Here is a 19,936-nt window from a genome sequence, read left to right as displayed (position 1 = left end):
CACGGCTATCTTTACCACCATAAAAGTATTCGTGTCAAGACCCGGTTAACTGTATAAATACAGCAATATGCAAGCTCTTTCAGATATAAGTATGATTGTTTATATCGGTTTGAGTATTGTCTATGTATATCTTATATATAAAATTCTCGTGTCACAGTTTTCGTTCCCATACTCCTCCGAAACGGCTTGACCGATTCTCATGAAATTTTGTGAGCGTATTGAGTAGGTCTGAGAATCGGCCAATATCTATTTTTCATCCCCCTAAATGTTAGGGGTAGTCCACCCCTATTTTTTTTATTTTATTTTAAGGCAAAACAACGTTTTCCGGGACAGCTAGTTATTTATATATTTAAAAAACAAAAATATTTATACCAGTTGTCTAACACCCATAAGAAGCTCAGCTTAACTTGGGGCTTGATGACGCTGTGTTAATTATCCAAGAATATTATTATTTATTTACTTTTGTTTATTAATTTATTATAGTAGAGATTCTAGAGATAGTAGTAAGTCAGTAACATCAATATGTTCTCATTTGATACAACGTTTGCCACCGCCAGAACTCGTATTACGGTTACAATGTCGTGTTACCCTCAATCTGTCTAAATTACTTAACGTTCATACAGACGACTTCGGACATGTTGTAGAGATTTACAAGACTGTCTGTTTGTAGGAACACCACCCGTCCGGGTATGACTCACGGTCTTTACTGTGAATTGTCCAGGAATGTTATTATTATATTATGACCGATCCCATACAGTGAGATAAAATCTCACCATCCGTAAGTAATTGTAGGATATTCAAAAATGGACCTCAACATGAAGAAAATAAGCGATATTCGGAGATAGCCGTGTGTAACCTATGTACTAGGTAAGTCTCAAAGAGTATGCAATTAATTCTACCTTGATATACTGTAGCAGGTGTAAACGACTGCTATCACCATACTGCGACACTCTTAGCGGTTGTGGGATCTAACCGAAAGTGATATTAAACTTTATATTAAATGTAACCTATTACTAAGCAATTAAGGTTCTATTTTCAAGCAAATTTCAGGAATGGCAACGCATGATGGGTCCCAATATCGTCACGTGAAGACTTGATACTTTATATTATAAGTAAACTTATTACTAAAGCCATTAAGGATCTGTTTTCAAACGAATTTCGGAGTACGATTGCATGGTATCTTAGTCAGCGATGGCAACGTACGATACGACGATTTAATAAGTAACTTTATTACTAAAACATTAAGGATCAATTTTTAAGCTAGTTTCTATTTTCAAGCAAATTTCGGAGATGGCAACGCAGGATAGGTCGTAATATCGTCACGTGATGACTTTATACTTTATAAGTAACCTTATTACTAAGCTATTAAGGATAGGTTTTAATTAATTACTGATATATGACATCACAGTCAGGAATGGCAACCGGGGTTCTGTTTTATGATATAGGCAACAGTTGCTACTTACTACCATATGCGCAATCAGCTTGTTTCTTAATCCAGTTATTTAAAAAAAAAAACAATAATATCAAAAGGAGTCATTTCTCACGTTTATTGTTTTATAAGCTATAATAATTGTTTTATACTTCACCACTACTGAATTCATAATGACATTGGGTTTTAGATTCTAAAAAGTTCATTATTATGTTAGACTACTACATATATATTCGGTTAGTTGTACCTACACGTCTCTATAGAGGATTATCCAGCTGTATATTAGTGGCTTAACTATACTAATTAGATTTTACATTATAAATTATTTATATTTGGATAGGGTAGTTTGGTGGGTGAAACATGCCTATATTTAATATTATAATAATATATATATATATATCCCATCAAAAACATAAATGTGAAATGATAGCCGAGTTTAATATTATGATATATGCCTTGATTGTTTGTTGACTTCTACGACAAAAGAAATCTCTAAATGGGTGCCAAGTTCAATGGTCTGCTGATAATATATTTATAACAATATAAAATTGATTTCTAAATAATATTTTATATCATTAAATATATTACTTTCGATTGCTAGAACTATTAATATTAAAATAGAAACCTACAACTAACCTTTTTAGACCTTGCGTAGGCTACAGTATATTTCGTATATGAAAACTAGCCAAGTTAGACCTTATGATAATATTATTTTATATTGTTATAAATACATTTCACAGAATAAAGATATAATGATGTCAAACAATAACCGAAGATATATCACTCGCATTTCACATTTATGTTTTTGATGGGATATCATTACTTTTTGTACATAAATTATACGAGGTACTTATTTATTATTAATAAAATTAAAAAAATTTTCGTATATTTACGGGGTATAATTGTCTTTTTTTGTGTTATTTTCTATATTTTCTTGTATCTTTTAAATGTTCAAGTGCAATGCCAATTCAAATTTTTGAAAAACGTCCACAGATGGTTAAAACAATAGAACGCCTCATGACTTGGATCTAAATTGTTAAGACGTACTCCATTAAAAACTCTGGAGAGTCATTAAACCTGCCCTTTATTAAATATAGAATATTTGAGTTGCCAAAACTAATGATTTGTGGATAGTAATAGCATATGTTAAGGAAATACGGAATTGTTCTCTATCAACATATACAATATTTAACATCTGAAACTTCGTATTGACACGTTATAGTTCGTAAAGACGATTATGTAACAAATTGACTGTTATCTATTGAATTCTCAAGAAAACAATTTGTTACCAATAAGTTCTCATTCTCGAGTTAATATTCCTACATAACTATACTAAAATTGTTATTAATTTTTGGTTTAAACTATTGTCTATACCATACGTATTTACTAAAATAATGTAATAATAATATAATCACAAATATATAAGTATAATTTAAGAAAGCTATAAATATCTAGTTAAATCGCAACCTTATAGGTTAGATATCGTTAACAAAACATTATTTTATCGCAGTCCCAGATATAGTTTGCATTATTTAATTATATATAATGATTTTACACTATCGATGTGCGCTAAATATTGAAACAATAATTAATACCAAATCTCATTTAATAACATAATAAATACGAAATTCGACTACACTCCTAGTTATAAGTACGAGTATATTTTAGACAGAATCTAAATTATAGCAACTAGTGTTTACCGCTCAATGCAATATTTGAAGTTTGCTAGTTATCGACACTGATGTGAAATGTCAACGTAAATTGCAATGATCGACGTTTACATACAATATTATTCCAGTACAAGATGAGATTTTTCGCAAGGGATCAATGTCAATTGGTGGCTATCGACGTTTTCATAGAATTTTAGTATTCGTCCAGTATAAGTTGAAATAGAATCAATTAAAGTGAAAAATTGTAGTAAAATGATAACAATTTACCAGTTTCAGATTTTTTCCTTTATATTCACCTAATTACCTATCTGCATACCAAATTTGAACTTCCTAGGTCATCTGGAAGTGGGTTATAATTTTGATCTATAGTTGATCAGTGATAAAAATGACGATTTTTGGACATTAATATCTAAATAACCGTTTGAGATATGTTTATTAAATTTGGAACACATATTTATCTCGCAAGTCTCAATATATGAACCAAATTTGACAGGTTTGTGTGAAAGAGTTTTTGAGTTATGAGGGGGCCAAAAGTGGCTCCAAATGGTTCGTGTAAATATACACACGGTGCTGCAAGCCAGTTTACTTGAAACTCGGCTTGACACGCTGCCGCGTGTCTAGATCTAACCCTTGAAAAGTATGGTTTTCAAAAAATCTCTTATAAGCTCTGCTGATAATATATTAACAAATATTGACTAAATTATTTTATATTATTAAATATATTTCCTCGTAGAATCTAAAGAAAATATAATTTGCTACGCCTAACGTTATAATAGGGTTATGATAATATTATTTGAATATCACAATTCCATGAGAATAAAGATATAATGATGTCAGAATTTAACCGAAGACGATAACTGCACAGGTTGAGATCCTTAGCCTTATCTAAAATAAAAAAAAAGTTCTACAAGCAAAGTACATTTTTTTAATATGTTGCAAATTTTGGTATAAAATTAAATTTGAAAAACAAATTTAAAAAAAGAACGCCCATAACATTACACAAATTGATTAGCGCCATTAAAAAAAACATTACTGTTTAATTTAGAATATTTAGTTGAATAATGATTATTATCAACATCAAAGGAACAGAAATGTCAAGTTACAACTTAGAGTTTCAAAATTAACCAAGCATATACAATTTATTATGAACAATTTATTACCTACAAAATATTGTCATCTGTAGCCATTTTGTAATTTAACTTTCCCGCCTTGTCATTCTGTCAGAAAATAAACAAGCTCATTTATTTTAGCGAAATATCTAGTTATAATGGCAAAGGGAATAAATGTTAATACATTATCTTACAGTAGATATAGTTTGCAACTTATTATATATATGTACCGAGTAGAGTTTGAATAAATTTAATTCCTTTATTACAAAAGAGATCTTACATATTTCAACCGCCTAACAATTTAGTAAGATCTGATTAGATTGAAAGGTGAAATAAGACATTGCAATTATAGAGTACCTACTACAAATATTTTTTTGCTTTATAACAGCAATACATGACTAGTATGGGGATCACATGACTACTTAAGGTCCATGGAACTGTTCATGTATTACTTACCCCTCCGATCGATCCCCCGTCCAATTCAAACGGGGATCGAAAATATTACGACCTAAGCCGAAGTTCGATTACCTAGCGGTGCCGTCAAAAGTCGGTAGTTTGTATTCACACATATTAACTTTATGTTCATAAAGTACAACTAAACTTAAAAGAGCAACACGCAAATTTCTTGCCCATTCTTCATATGACAAAGCAGCTTGAATGAGCGGTAAATAAATAAATAGCAATGTCTATTATAAAGTGTTTAAATATAAGTTTATTTTAATATATATATATATATATATACATATATATTTTCTTTTACATGATGCAGTAAATCTTTCAGATTACAAACAGATTTGTTGATAATGTCAGATCTCGTGAGAGGTGATGATTCTCCATTTTCCTCAGATATTCCAGCTTATGCCAGGTGGCTGAAGTCATTTGCATACAGATAAATCATTACATAGTATAAAACAAAGTCGCTGTCGCTGTCTGTCCGTCCCTATGTATGCTTAAATCTTTTAACTACGCAACGGATTTTGAAGCCTTTTTTTTAATAGATAGAGAAATTCAAGAGGAAGGTTTATATACACCCACACACCACATACAATGCGAAGTCGAGGCGAGTAGCTAGTTAATAATAATTAGTAAGTTTAGAGAATTGTAACATTTATATTATTGTAATTTCAGATCGAATCCAACCCAAATGCTCCCATTCGAAGCATAAAGGCGCCACATTCAATTAGGATCAGTCTACTGAAGCAATTGCTATTAATTTATTTGTGTAGATATAATTTTGTAACTTAGCAGAATAATCTCAAACTGAATAAGATTAAAAATACAAATAATAATACAAATCTTTCTAATATTATTAATGAGAAAGTTTGTGAGTATCAACGGATGTTTGTTACTCACTTACGTCAGTTCAGTAGTTTATACTTTCACGCATAAACTACTGAACGGATTTTAATGAAACTTTACAGTAACATAGCTTATACTACAGAATAACACATAGGCTATAATTCAAAAAGATATTATGTATGTAAATTGGGCGATATATAATGATAAGCAGACGAAAGAAGCAATCAGAATTAAGATACGAATTAATTATAGTTAAAAAATATCATATATAAAAATAATATACTGACCGAATATAGAACGTTTTTCTTTGTGTATTATGTATATGTGTATATTGTGTACTGTATATATTTGTATAATAATCATTTCACATCATTACCTCTTTTCATGACGACTGGCTGCTTGCAGACAAGACAGACACGTTCCATAGTTCACCTATAAAATATTCTGACGTCATCCGTCACTCGCCTTATACAGCTCTGTTCCATATATACATTTTCTTGTTAATTCTTATATTCTAATGCTACGTTACATTCAGCCGCTTCCCCTGCTACTGGCGCTCCCGGAAATATTGCCGGGCGACAACTGAGCGAGAGGGCTGAATGTAAAAACACGCTACCACTCGCGCTGCCAGTCCTTTGACTCGCGCACGAAAAACCGACAATCGAGAGAGTGCCGGGCAGCGCGAGTGGCAGCGCCAATGACATGGGAAGTGTTTCCACTCGTGTTTACACTCTCGCGCTGCTCACTTCCCTGCCCACTCGAGCTGAGTGTAAATTGGGCATAATATATTGTATACAATATATTTTATATATATATACAATGACTATTTGTTCAGGGTCTATTTTATTTATAAAACAATTATTACCGACCCCACATGTACAACACTAGCACCATACATACAGCACTACGGTCATCACGTTATCATAAATTACCATTCAAAAGAATTAAAATGTCATGTCTCTTATCCTGTATTATCACTTAGCAATAATGAACGAATGAATTGAATGAGAGTGAGAATGAAATTGGGCTTGAAAATTTACAGATAATGCAGGCGTTGCAATTTTAAGTGACTTCATTTCGTTAAAACCACAGAACCAAATATTACATATTAATATTATGTTATCTGTGGTTTTAATTTCGATTGTAAAGATTTTATAAAGATTTCGATTAATTTTAAATGATTATTTTATGCAGATGGCGGTTTCCAGTTTTAATTGTCGGGTTCAACAATGTGATTTTTTTCCTTTATTGTTTTAGGAGCTTAGCACAATAGTGAGCATGTTAGCTCCGTGCTTACTTCTTAATCTTAATTACATTACATCTAAAATTTAAATTAATATAAAGACAATTCTTACCTACTTTTATCTACAAATTTATAAATTACTACCGATTGTTTTGATACAGATTCTGATGAAATACTCTAAAAGATTCCTAAATTAATTTTGTTAATTTTTTTTCAGTAAGATTTGCCTATCAGTGTTGTTCTTAATGCATGCCATTAACAAATGTTGAGCATCATCAATACCATCACAAGTATGACAATTGGGGGGGTCTACTCTTTGGGTTTGATGAAATGTGTCCTGAACGATATCTAAGTGCTATGACTACGTACTTACGATTAAGGTGAAATGATTATTTTATGCAGATGGAGGTTTCCCGTTTTAATTGTCTGGTCCAACAATGAGATATTCTATTGCGTTTCAACCATTTGTTGTATACGTATCAAATGTATAATTACGAATTGGTAATATGAATAGTTGTGATCTCTTGTTACTATAGAATCCTATATTATCTGAACAATTCACACAGCGCTATATTCAAACGCTAAGCAGAACTTGTGCTATGGGTACTAGACAATTGATATAAATACATAAACATTTTTTTGTAAATAAATACATAGAAAACACCCACACCGATATAAAAAACCATATTCATGAATACAATTATTTGTGCCATGGTAGGAACCCGCGACCATCGGAAGTAAAGCGGTGTGCTATCCCGTTGGACCACCGAGGCCGTCTAGAAGTCGCAAGCTAGAGTCATTACATAGTATAAAATGAAGTCGCTGTCGCTGTCTGTCCGTCAATATTTATGCTTAAATCTTTAAAACTACACAACAAATTTTGTGGCGGTTTTTTTTTTTAATAGAGATATAAACTATAAAAATAAAAAGGAACTTCTAACTAAATTATTTGTAATTCTTATTCCTCTAAATGATGTATTTTTGTATGATATTGAATACTAGCTATTCGAGCTATTTCGTCCACGTGTGATTTAACTTTATTTTTCTAAAACAAAAGTAACCTAAGGTACTCCTAATTACATCAGCAACCTGCCAAAAAAGTCCCGTCAAAATCGGCCCAGCCATTTCAGAAATTAGTCGGAACAAACAGACAGACAGACAGACAAAAATTGTAAAAAAAAATATTTTGGTATATGTACCGTATTTATATTCATATGCACGTAATAAAAAACGGTTATTTCAATATTACAAACAGACACTCCAATTTTATTTATATGTATAGATTGAAACATTGCACAAACAAAGTGAAGTCGTAGAAATATTTTCTTTAGAAAACAAAATTGTTTTGGTAGAAAAGATACCTATTATGTACATAAATTTCCTTAATTACAGTAAAGTAAAATGAAATCAAATCCATCAGTTGGATTACCGTACATAATTATTCTGTAACAATTAATTACGTTCAAAAAGCAACATTTTGAAGTTCGAAATATTAATTTGAAGTTACGTACCTCTCTGACAGATGATAATGTTCCTGCAACCTGAAACAAGATACATATATTTATCAGTATTTTGTCATTCTAATTAAGAATCCGCACGTCTGAATCCTAGGACATTTTGTGCCGTTTTACATAAACTAGTAATCGACTGGTGGTCGATATTCGACCCTAATAAAAAATACAAAAAGGTCTTTGATCCAGCAATAAGAATTAAACAAATATATATACTCTATTGTTTAATTCTTAATTAAAATAAATATTCGATTATAATTATTTATAATTATTCTCTAAATAATTGTATTTTCAATTCATTTCTAATAATTATAATTATGCATATGTGTGTCAAATACATGGTATTGTGTGTAATGGTTTTTACAGATTTTTTATGTATATTATTATTTTTTATGTAATAAATTTAGGAGTGCTAAATGCACCTCTCTATGCACTCCTTCTTTATTTAACTATAAGTGTGCGAAATTTCATAGTCCTTCGTCTGAGCAATTTCCCTAAAGATGCACAAAGTTTTTGCTTCGCAAATTAATATTATTATTTTGTAATTATTATTTAAAATCCGAAAACAATACATGTAGCACCTATCTTTATTTAAATTAAAAAACTTTACAACTATAAATAAAACATTAACAGCCGAATATCAACTATGTTCTGTACATGTAAAGTCTAAAATGAAAAAACATTGATGAATTTCAGAAAGGTCCAATGGAAGCGTCAAATCTATGTACAGAGCCACCTAACTACAGCCTGCAAATTAATTTATAGCCAGAGGGACACCACCCTCGCAGGTAGGGTTACTGTCGCGTTTGAAATAGAAGGACATATTCAACAATGGGCGACAGTTTTAGGCACAAAAATGTATAATAAATTTTCACTCGCAGTTCACGGCATACGAGAATGATATTTTATTTTTAATTCAATACGAAGAATTGAATTATTCATTCGTTTTTTTTATTAAACTAAAATGGTATATATGTATATGCAATAGTAAAAGTTTATTAACGCTTACACAATAACGTTATTAGCTATTATATGTATTTCTAGCTAAAATAGGGGTTGGTGGTTGAAGAATGATAATTGATGTGACATCTTAAAACACATACAGGAGTGTATAACAATATATAACAATAAAATATAGTACATAGTCATATAACAATAAAAATAAAAACAGTTGACCGAAGAAACTTTTTTTTTTGGGTGAGACACCCTTATCTCTTAGGGGTTTAAAAAATAGATAACAACCTATTCTCAGTAATTATTGATTATAATAGATTAGACAGGGAATTCATACCCACACGCTAGAACGCAAGTGTTCTCGGACAGTGTGGTTTCAAAGGAGCTTCCTCCCGCGTACATTTATATTGCGGAAATAATGTGAAAAATGAAAATGGAATGAAAATCGCAGGTAGCCGAGTTTTTCTCACGAGACTACAGCATGGGGTACTTCAAGAAGAGTATATTAAGGTTTCTTAAGAGCTGGCAAGGCGCACGTGACACCCATAGTGTTTCAAGCGTCCATAGGCTACGGTAACCATTTACCATCAGATGGGTCGTACGCTTTACGACAACCATAGTATTATAAAAAAAAAAATTGAATATTTTTCATTCATAATACTTCAATATAAGCATTTTTAATAGTCATACTTATTTTTTTAATCTGAATGCTGTCTCATCACTGGTAACAATTAAAATAAGCGATTTAGTTCTGTGTTTATCATACGAATATATCAATGTTTGTCTTGACCTTAACTAATATATCTATCCTTTCTCACCAGGAGTACTATCTTTCCCACCAACCTCCCCACCAAGAAAGATCGAGTGGCTTAAATTTCCAGCTGATATGCTTCTCTTGAACTAGACTACTAGAAAATATCTATCTTATCTATCTTATCTACATTAACAAAATTTGGGATTTGTGGTAGAATTTAAAATTTTACCTATGTGCTAGAATTTGATAGAAATTCCAAATTTCTAAAAAAAGACTACAAAATAGTAAATACAACTAATACAAATATATATCTATATATATTGTTTATAAATACATAAACAATATACATTAGAAAGCAGCGTGACATATGTAAACAGTCAACATACTCATGAATACAAATGTTTGCACCATGCGAGGAATGGGATCCACGACCATCGGAAATAAAGCGGTGTGCTAATTCACTAGACCACCGAGGCCGTCAAAATAGTCTGAATACCTCTGTTCCACTCTAGATCGCTTTTTTTGGATACATTTTTTTAATCCGGACAAATCTGGGTAAAGACCGTAAGTAATATCCGGATGGGTGGTGTCCCTACTAGCAGACATCCTTGTAAATCTCTACAACATGTCCGAAGTCGTCTGTATGAACGTTAAGTAATTTAGACAGATTGAGGGTAACACGACATTGTGATCGTAATACGAGTCCCGGCAGAGGCAAACATTGTATCAAATGAGAACATATTGATGTTACTGACTTACTACTATCTCTAGAATCTTTACTATAATAGTGAACAAAAAATAATTATAATATTTTTGGACAATTAACACAGTGTCATTTAGTCCCAAATTAAGCTGAGCTTATGTTAAGGGCACTAGACTACTGATATAAATACATAGATAGTTTTTTTTTTAAATATATAGATAGGTAGATAGAATATATTTTAATTGCAACATACAGTAAAGAAGAAGCACAAACAATATAACAAAGAACACATGTATCGTTACTATAACACGACATAATATACATAGAAACATCCAGACCGATACAAACAATTATACGATACGAACAACAATACTAATTCAGTGCTAAAATATTAGCAAAGGTTGTCAGACCAGTCTTGCGATCGACATTTACCACATAGATCACCACGGAGACTACGTACTGTACAAATATTTGTATTTATATACAAATGTTTGTACCGTGCGAGGAATCGAACCCGTGACCATCAGACGTAAAGCGCTAAAACCACTAAACTACCGGGCGCGTCAAATAAAGTATATAGTATACATTATTTATTTATCCATCTGTTATAGTAGATTCTAGACTACTACTCATTCTCATCATTGTCATCATAAACGATTCATCTCTGTATTTATCGATGAAAAGAACGTATGAATTAGACTTTGTCTTGACCTCCCACCAGGAGTATCATACCATCTTTCCCACAAACCTCCCCACCAAGGAAAAAACATTATGTCAAATGAGAATCTATTGATGATGTTGACTTACTATTATCGAAGGGCAAAGGGGATTGTTAGTAATGTGAACTCATGATATTATTGCTAGCAATGTACCATGTCAGTACAGCAGATGTATACCACGTCTGCTTTCTGCCACTTTAAATAAATTACATTGCAAATTCAAAATATCTTTTTTCATATAGGTCTATTACAGACTCTTATGATATGTCAAATCTACTGTCTAATCTAATGCTTCTGTTAAACCAAATAAATTATAATATATATACATATATGAATGACAATATGTATTAAAAGTTTTTGATGCAATGACCTGTGCAACTTGGCTTATGTCATATTTTCTCTGTTTCCTAGCGTAATATTAGTTACTCTGTATAAATGGACTGAAAGTATTTTTTTTTAAAGTTAACATCACCATGTTGGTCAAAACTCGCAAACTTTATTTCTTTTTAATGGTAGCAAGTTATAAAATACTATATATATATATATATATATTATATGTATGACGATGTAAATATTTTTGTATTTAACATAGACTTAATTAGAAATATTTGTGCAACTGTAAAAATAACTAAGAACCACCTATATAAATATCGTAAATCTTCCATTTATGTTTTTATACGAGTATATTTCCAATTGGTTTTGTAAATAAATAACTTTAGTTTCGTATTCACTTTATACTGTATATACAAATAAATAAAATTGAATTGTCTGCCTGTAATTATAAAATAATATTAAAAAAATATATATCTGACCGTCTGTAATGGATCGGTGAACTGTATGGGTGTCTATATGAAGAAAACACGTAAAATATTATAGTAAAATCTTATATATAAAATTCTCGTGTCACAGTTTTCGTTCCCATACTCCTCCAAAACGGCTTGACCGATTCTCATAAAATTTTGTGAGCGTATTGAGTAGGTTTGAGAATCGGCCAACATCTATTTTTCATTCCCCTAAATGTTAGGGGTCCAACCCTAATTTTTTTTTTTATTTTAATGCAAAACAACGTTTGCCGGGACAGCTAGTATATTAATATGCAACTGTGAACTACAGTAATGACAATAAGACAATACCATAAGTGAAATGTATCAAATAACATGATTTAAAAAGAACTGGTCTAAAAATATAAATTTCAAAATAATAAAAATAAAAACAAAAGAGTTTGCTGCGGTTTGCGGTGGTCGGTCGCCAACCCTGTTAATGATGTGTTGATAGTTCCAAATGTATAATATTAGTTCACTAGATGGCGCCACAGGTAAATGTAGATGGCGCTATTAAGTTTTTTTTTGTTTTAATGACCTCCCTATAGTATTTTTTTTTTAATAAATTTCTATCATCCGTATTGAATGGTAGTTTCAATTAGAACCCTCAGTAGTAGCTTTTTGACCTCACGGTACTTATTTGTTCATGATGAAAACACTGGACCGATTTTGAAGGGACTCACTTGCAGCACAGATAATATAAAATTACATACTTGCAAATAATTAAAGTTATAAATAGTCACTACTTATGTTTTAGAAATTTTATTTATGTTAATGAAATAACGAAGTCGCTGGTAACAGCTATATACATATGATGCACATACATATATATATAACCTTTCGTCTGAGAGGTCAATAGTCTCTGTGAATTATGTATATTTTCTCTCTAATTGACAATAGCGGATGGTGTATTTAAAATTAATACAAGAAAACACTACATTACCACTTTGGAAGTATTATTCCAATATTTCTTTAGTCTGTTATAAATCTGCCTAAAAAAAGATTTAAATGTCATATAAAATACTTCCTTTGAAAAAAAGCTTACTATAAAATTGAAGAATTCGTTAACGACAATAATGTTTTTATAGAAAAACTTAAAATCCATAGCGCTGACAATATTATCTGACTACACTAATAATGAGTGCGTAGCGATTTCTATGTTGATTATCGCATGCCTCTTACTTGTTATACTGTATTATTATATAAAAAAAACATCTATTCAAAAGAGAAACACACAAGTTTCTTGCTCATTCTTCTTGTGATGAATCTGCATTCCGAATGAGTGGTAGAATCAAAATATGACTATTCAAAAGTGCTTGTAATGAGTTTATTTGAATAAAGATTATTTCTATTTCTATTTCTCAAATAGACACCAGACAGTATTCGCTCTTCACGATTTTATTAGACACTAGCTGACCTCGAGACTTGTATGTATAGACTAGCTGTGCTCACGGTTTCACCGATTTGCTTGAAACAGTAACAAACATCCATACTAACAAACTTTCGCGTTTATAATATTAATAAGATATACAATTTGAATATTGTATCCAGAGTACATAATTCATTAATGGAGATTGCACAAAGTGCTCTCGTTCCTAAGCACCATTTGACCTAAATCTAGACTAACCTGTTTAGTCTTCTCATATCCATTTAAATTGTATTTTATGACGACCTCGCTGGTCTAGCGGTTTAGCACTCCACTTTACGTCCGATGGTCGCGGGTTCGATTCCTCGCGCGGCACAAACTTTTGTATTCACGAGTATGAGTGTTTGTATCGGTCTGGGTGTTATGTATGTATAATATGTATATGTATATATTTACGAAAACAAATCTATGTAGTTGTATCAGTTATCTAGTACCTATAACACAAGCTTTAGTGAGCTTAACTTCGGTCTAGATGGCGCTGTATGAATTGTCCTGAGATTGTTATTATTATTATCACAGCTTAAGCTGTTGATTACTACCAAGGGCAGGACATGAAAAGTCTCTCGTTACTTTATTTTGCTTGATGATTTATTCTGTGGCACTTAGGAAGCTACAGACTATTGAACATGTATCTAAGATAACAGCCTTTTGTACTGGAATGTAGATTAGATTATTAAATTTCAGATCGTCTATTGCTTTATGTAGTGTTTTAGGAATATTATGATTACTTTATACTACTTAATACTTTATATGTTTTTATATCTCCCTTTTTACGGGGCTAATACGTTCAAACACGCGGGCCTTAGCCAAGCGTGGATGAGTTATATGATGATGATAAAAGTGATGACGAGAAATTACTACTCACAATGCCGTATTGTAAGGAAATTTAAGTAGGAGAGAGGGGAGATGAAAGGATATATGAAAGTATCGTCATTTCACGCGGACAAAGTCACGGACGCAGCTAGTCTAAGTATATATAACTCAAAGGTGACTGACGTAGTGATCTATCAGCGCCAGGCCAAACCACTAGACGGATCGGGCTGAAATTTTGCATGCAGGTAGATGTTATGACGTAGGCATCCGCTAAGAAAGGATTTTGATTAATTATACCCCCAAAGGGATAAAATAGGGGATGAAACTTTATATGAAACTTTGTCAATTTTAAACCGATCGAGCTGAGACTTTGCATACATAAAGCTACTGTGACCTAGGCATCCGCTAAGAAAGGATTTTGATAAATTCCACTCCTAAGGAATAGATTAACGCGAGCGAAGCCGCGGGCAAAAGCTAGTTCTAAATAAAATTCATGTATAAAAATGTGCAAAGAGTTTGCAACAAATACTTATATTCTTTCTTTTGTAAATACATACTTAATATACATATAAAACTCCCATACCGATGCAAACAATCATACTCATGAATACAAAATGTTTGCACCGTGTGAGGAATCGAACTCGCGACCATCTGAAGTAAAGAGGTGTGCTAAATCCTCCTTTAGTACTTATATTATACTAGGTTTTACATTATATTATTATTACAATTACGTACATTACCGAAAGAGACTTTTAAAATTCAGGCACTAAAACGGCACGTCGAATAAAAGCTTGTAAAAATATCATTTCACTTGAAAGGATTTATAATAATCATTTTTAATAATGGTAGATTCTGCAACAACGTACACAGTTGCAATATTGTAAGATTTTTATAGTTCTTCTCTCTTAGAACTGATAGTAAAACTGTATTGGACACAATATCTGCAGTTACAACGTGGAGGTAATATTTTGTTAAGAATGTAAGACTTAACTGTTTTATATTGTTGTATATATATTTTTTTAAGACTACTAAGCCCATATTTGGTTATGGATGATAATGGGATGGTGCACCCGCCTGCGCTAACGGTATACGCTGGCGGGGCACCAGTGGAGGTTGATAAGATGAACATGACGTCAGGCCAGTTAGCCCATCGTGACAAATTCACCAGGAATTTATCATGATGGTTTCCAGGGGGAACCGCGTGGAGATCAACCTGACTTGGTACATTGCTAGTCATGGAGTCATGAGTCCACATTACTAACAATCCCCTTTCCCCCACTAGGCCTATATTATAAATACCTTATAGACTAACATACATATGAATTAATTAGTGGAGATCTTTGGGGGAGGCCTATGTCCAGCAGTGGACGTCTTCCGGGCTGCGATGATGATGATGATGATGATGAATTAATATTATACCGAACTAACATATATATAAGTATACGGTCGCGAGTTCAATTCTTCATACAGTTCAAATATTTGTATTCATGAGTATCATTATTTGTATCAGTCTGGGTGTTTTCTTGTACATTATTTACTAGTTGTTCTCTCAAATTTACCCGTATGAAATTTATAGCTTATTTGTTATTCTGTAGTATAAGTTTTATATTACTGTAAAGTTTCATCAAAATCCGTTCAGTAGTTTTTGAGTGAAAGAGTAACAAATAGCCTCTATCCACACTCACAAACTTCCAAGTTTTATAACACTAGCTGACCCACACGACTTCATCTGTATCACGCTTACTTGACATATGTCATGACATTTCGTCAAATTTACATAATAATACAAATAATCAATTTTTTATTATTGTTATAGTACAGTTATATATATATATACAGTAATAGTCAATAGTTATGATAGTAAAATAAATTTTAAATGAAAACTTTGTATAATACATCCATATATACTCACTAACATTCGCGTTTATAATTTACTAATTTTTGCTCTCGGTTTCACTCGCATTAATTTATCCCTTTAGGGGTGGAATTTATCAAAATCCTTTCTTAGGGGATGGTTACGTCATAGTAGCTTTATGCAATCAAAGTCAGTCCGATCGGTTTAAAATTAACGAAGTTTCATATAAACTTTCATCCCCTTGGGGGCAGAAGTAATGAAAATCCTTTCTTAGCGGATGCCTACGTCATAACATCTACCTGCATGCCAAATTTCAGCCCGATCCGTCCAGTGGTTTGGACTGTGCGTTGATAGATCACTATGTCAGTCGCCTTTGAGTTATATATATTTAGATTAAGATAATGTACTTATAAAAGATTAGATGTATGCTCAGATATGACGGCCGATAGAGATCTGTGGAAGAGAATGACATACTGCACCGACCGACTGTACAAATAATGGGATAAAGGCAATGTTGGAAACACTATATTTATTTTATTTGTGGCTACATTAAATTTATTAGCTGGCAACTCTGTCTCTCTCCGTTCGTTCATCATGGTGCACACACAGCTCCATATATATATAAAAATATAAACTTGTAAGGCTTAAATAAATAAGAATAAATACTATTATTATTTATTATTATGGTGAATAGATATCTTCTGGGTAAGCGCACTACATCCTAGGTCTTGCCATCATTTACCATCAGATGAGGTAAGACCAAGCGCAATCCCATTATTAATAATAAAAAAAATACTATAAACTTGTAAAACTTCAATAAATAAGATAAACATCAACCAAGAGACGTATTATTGTGCCACCATCAACCATCACCCACACAGGGAAATTACATCGCCACAAAGAAACGAACAACATCAAATACAAAACAGCACAGGCAAGGCATCATCAGTGCCTTGTGAATATATTTATATAAGTTCTAATTGCCTTGAAACTAGACGGCGCTGTGTGGATATATATCACGTATCTCATCACTGATGACTACAGTTCTTTTAAAGTATAATACACCAGAAACCAATATCTTACCGCACTCACCCATTGACATTTCGCGCCGCCCCGCCAAATGTTGCGTGCATAAAAAAATCGCCCATTAAACTTTATCTTCAAAACGTAGGGCGCTCTTCAAATCACTCTATATATTTCACATTAGACATTCTATCACTTTTGGCTGTGTCGAAAGCGATATGGTACTACGAACTGTGGGAGATGGAATGAACGCAAAAGTAAATATGGTATGGAAAATATTATGATATAAAAAAATTACGTTCATTAGAGGCTAAAATGTCCTACGTGTTTAAATGATTTTTTAATGTTGTGGTAATGGAAGCATTTTATTGTGATAATCCTTACTTATACCACTTAATATTATAGATGCGAAAGTAACTCTGTCTGTCTGATTGTCCCGTTTTCACGCCAAAACTACAGAACTGATTTAAATGAAAAATGCGAAAGTAATTCTGTCTGTCTCGCTTTCATTACAAAACTACTGAACCGATTTACATAAATGAAATTTGGTGCGCAGATAGTCTAGACCCTGAGAACACGTCAAAATTACTGAACCGATTTAAGTTTTGTGCACAGGTAGTCTCTGAGAAGGGACATAGGCGAATTAGACATTTTGGCACTTATGTGCCTGTAGATATGATACAAAGTGATATGGTGTTACGAACTGTAGCAAATGGAATGAACGAAAAGTCAAATAATGTTGTGGTAATGAAAAAAAAAAAATGGCGGCACACAAATTGGCTTCCACACACATTCTGACTTTGTTCATTTGTTCCACTGTCTTAGTTTTATTTGGTATTATGAATTTGATTTAATGAATTATTATTTCTTATTCATGATGAGACAAATTTAATGTATTTTTTTATATATCTAATAATAATTGTAATTTGGACTGTTGATCTCATTATCACATAAAATAAAAGGTATATTATCCAAGAAAGTGGTTGTTACAAAATAAACCTAACCTAAAAAGATATTATCCAAGAAAAAAGTTATTACCAAAAAAATCTAACGCATAAATACTTAAATTGTGAACTTATAAAGTCAATTAAAAACATATCAACATTACACGTTTTTGTGTAACATTGTTTTTAATAAATCACGAGAAAAATTGCTAAAACAAATTCATTTTCAACTTTATCGCGTGCTAAATAAGTCATAATCTCTCGGATATTACCTTTGGAAATTACTCATTCTGTTTTGACGCGAATTTCCAACATAAATAAGTCATAGATGTGGCTCCAATCTTCATAAACCTACACAGTGGAACAGAGAATGCCGGTCCATGTTTTATCATGGTTTTGTCAAGGGAGCCGCGTAAAATACGCGCGGGCGAGACTCGATATTACTGGGGGATGCGATGTACCGTGAAATATTGAGAGGGTCATTGTCCTGTGGTTCTCAAAGTTTATTCCTTTACTGGCACTCACAGTATAGACTTGTGTTGTTTGCAATCTAAGTCAGTTCATTTAAAGGCTTTTACACATTGAAATAAATAAGTATCCCTTTTTATGGATGATAATGGATCATCATCATTATCATCATGAAGTCAGGCTAGTTAGCCAAGATTGGCAAATCGCAATGTACTAGAATGGTTTCCAAGTGGAACCCCGTGTACATTGTTACATTAGAGAGAAAAGGTATTAGTAGGTCAACCTGACCTTCCCTTTATCCTCCAATATAAGCATTATTAACAAAAACAACATATTTGATTCCCTAAAGGTAAACCCTAAATAAATCTGTATATATTTAATTGGCGGCCTCGGTAATTTAGCGGTCTAGCATACCGCCTTACCGTCACTGGTCGTGGAATCGATTCCTCGAAAATTTATCACAATATGAGCGAGTAAGAAACTTGCATGTTGCTCTTTTAAATAAATGCTAGTCATATTCAGAATTTTGTGTGAATATAATCTGAGATTATTTGTATCAAAATTAATTTAAAACAGTCTAAGAAATATTCAAATACCTCTAACATCAAAATTTATCGACAAACTTTAGTATTTACAACATTAATACCTAGTATTTTGTATCCATACGTTAATATTCCCAAAGGATATTCTTCCGTATGAACAGAAATATACTGACATATTTACAACAACAAGTTGCTATAAAACTAAGAAATCTAATCTATCACACTAGAATGTGGGAGGAAGATCAATGTTCAGCCGCGAATATACAAGTTCTCGTAACGACTGGGCATTTGTCCAGCTGAATACAAGCGACGGAACTAGTCAACTCATCACGCAAGTGACCTTTTTCGTAAATTAAATAAGTTTACTGTACAAATTTTTGTGTTCCATGACAATAATAAAAAATAAGATGTAATTATTCTTGACTATCTTATCTAACTTGATAGATCAAGGATTTATTTATATCTTCAGCACAAACACATAATGAAGCAGAACAAAAACAAAATAACAAAGTTAGGGACTAATTGATAGTAACTAAATCAGATGTGTGCTTCAGCAAGACAAAATAGTCAGTGACTCAGCTTATTGTTTTGTCCTTAAAAGGCCAAACACTACATAAAGAACCGACAAAATAGTCAATGGCTCAGCTTACTGC

The 19,936-nt window shown here is 32.2% G+C and overlaps 1 protein-coding gene across 1 annotated transcript in view; it reads right to left on the bottom strand.

Moving 5' to 3' along the window:
* LOC131850878 (uncharacterized) overlaps window positions 1–19,936 on the bottom strand; it is a 359,653-nt gene that overhangs the window by 289,534 nt on the left and 50,183 nt on the right. Inside the window, exon 2 of the mRNA XM_059201259.1 lies at window positions 8,262–8,291. The gene's annotated coding sequence lies outside the window, so the exon portion shown is untranslated. The remainder of the gene's footprint in view (window positions 1–8,261; window positions 8,292–19,936) is intronic.

The sequence above is a fragment of the Achroia grisella genome, unplaced genomic scaffold (genome assembly GCF_030625045.1).
Source record: "Achroia grisella isolate CSIRO2021 unplaced genomic scaffold, CSIRO_AGI_Agris_v1 utg780, whole genome shotgun sequence".
Classification (NCBI taxonomy): Eukaryota; Metazoa; Arthropoda; class Insecta; order Lepidoptera; family Pyralidae; genus Achroia; species Achroia grisella.
The sequence above is the reverse complement of the archived record's forward strand: the minus strand, read 5'-3'. Positions and strand labels throughout refer to the sequence as shown.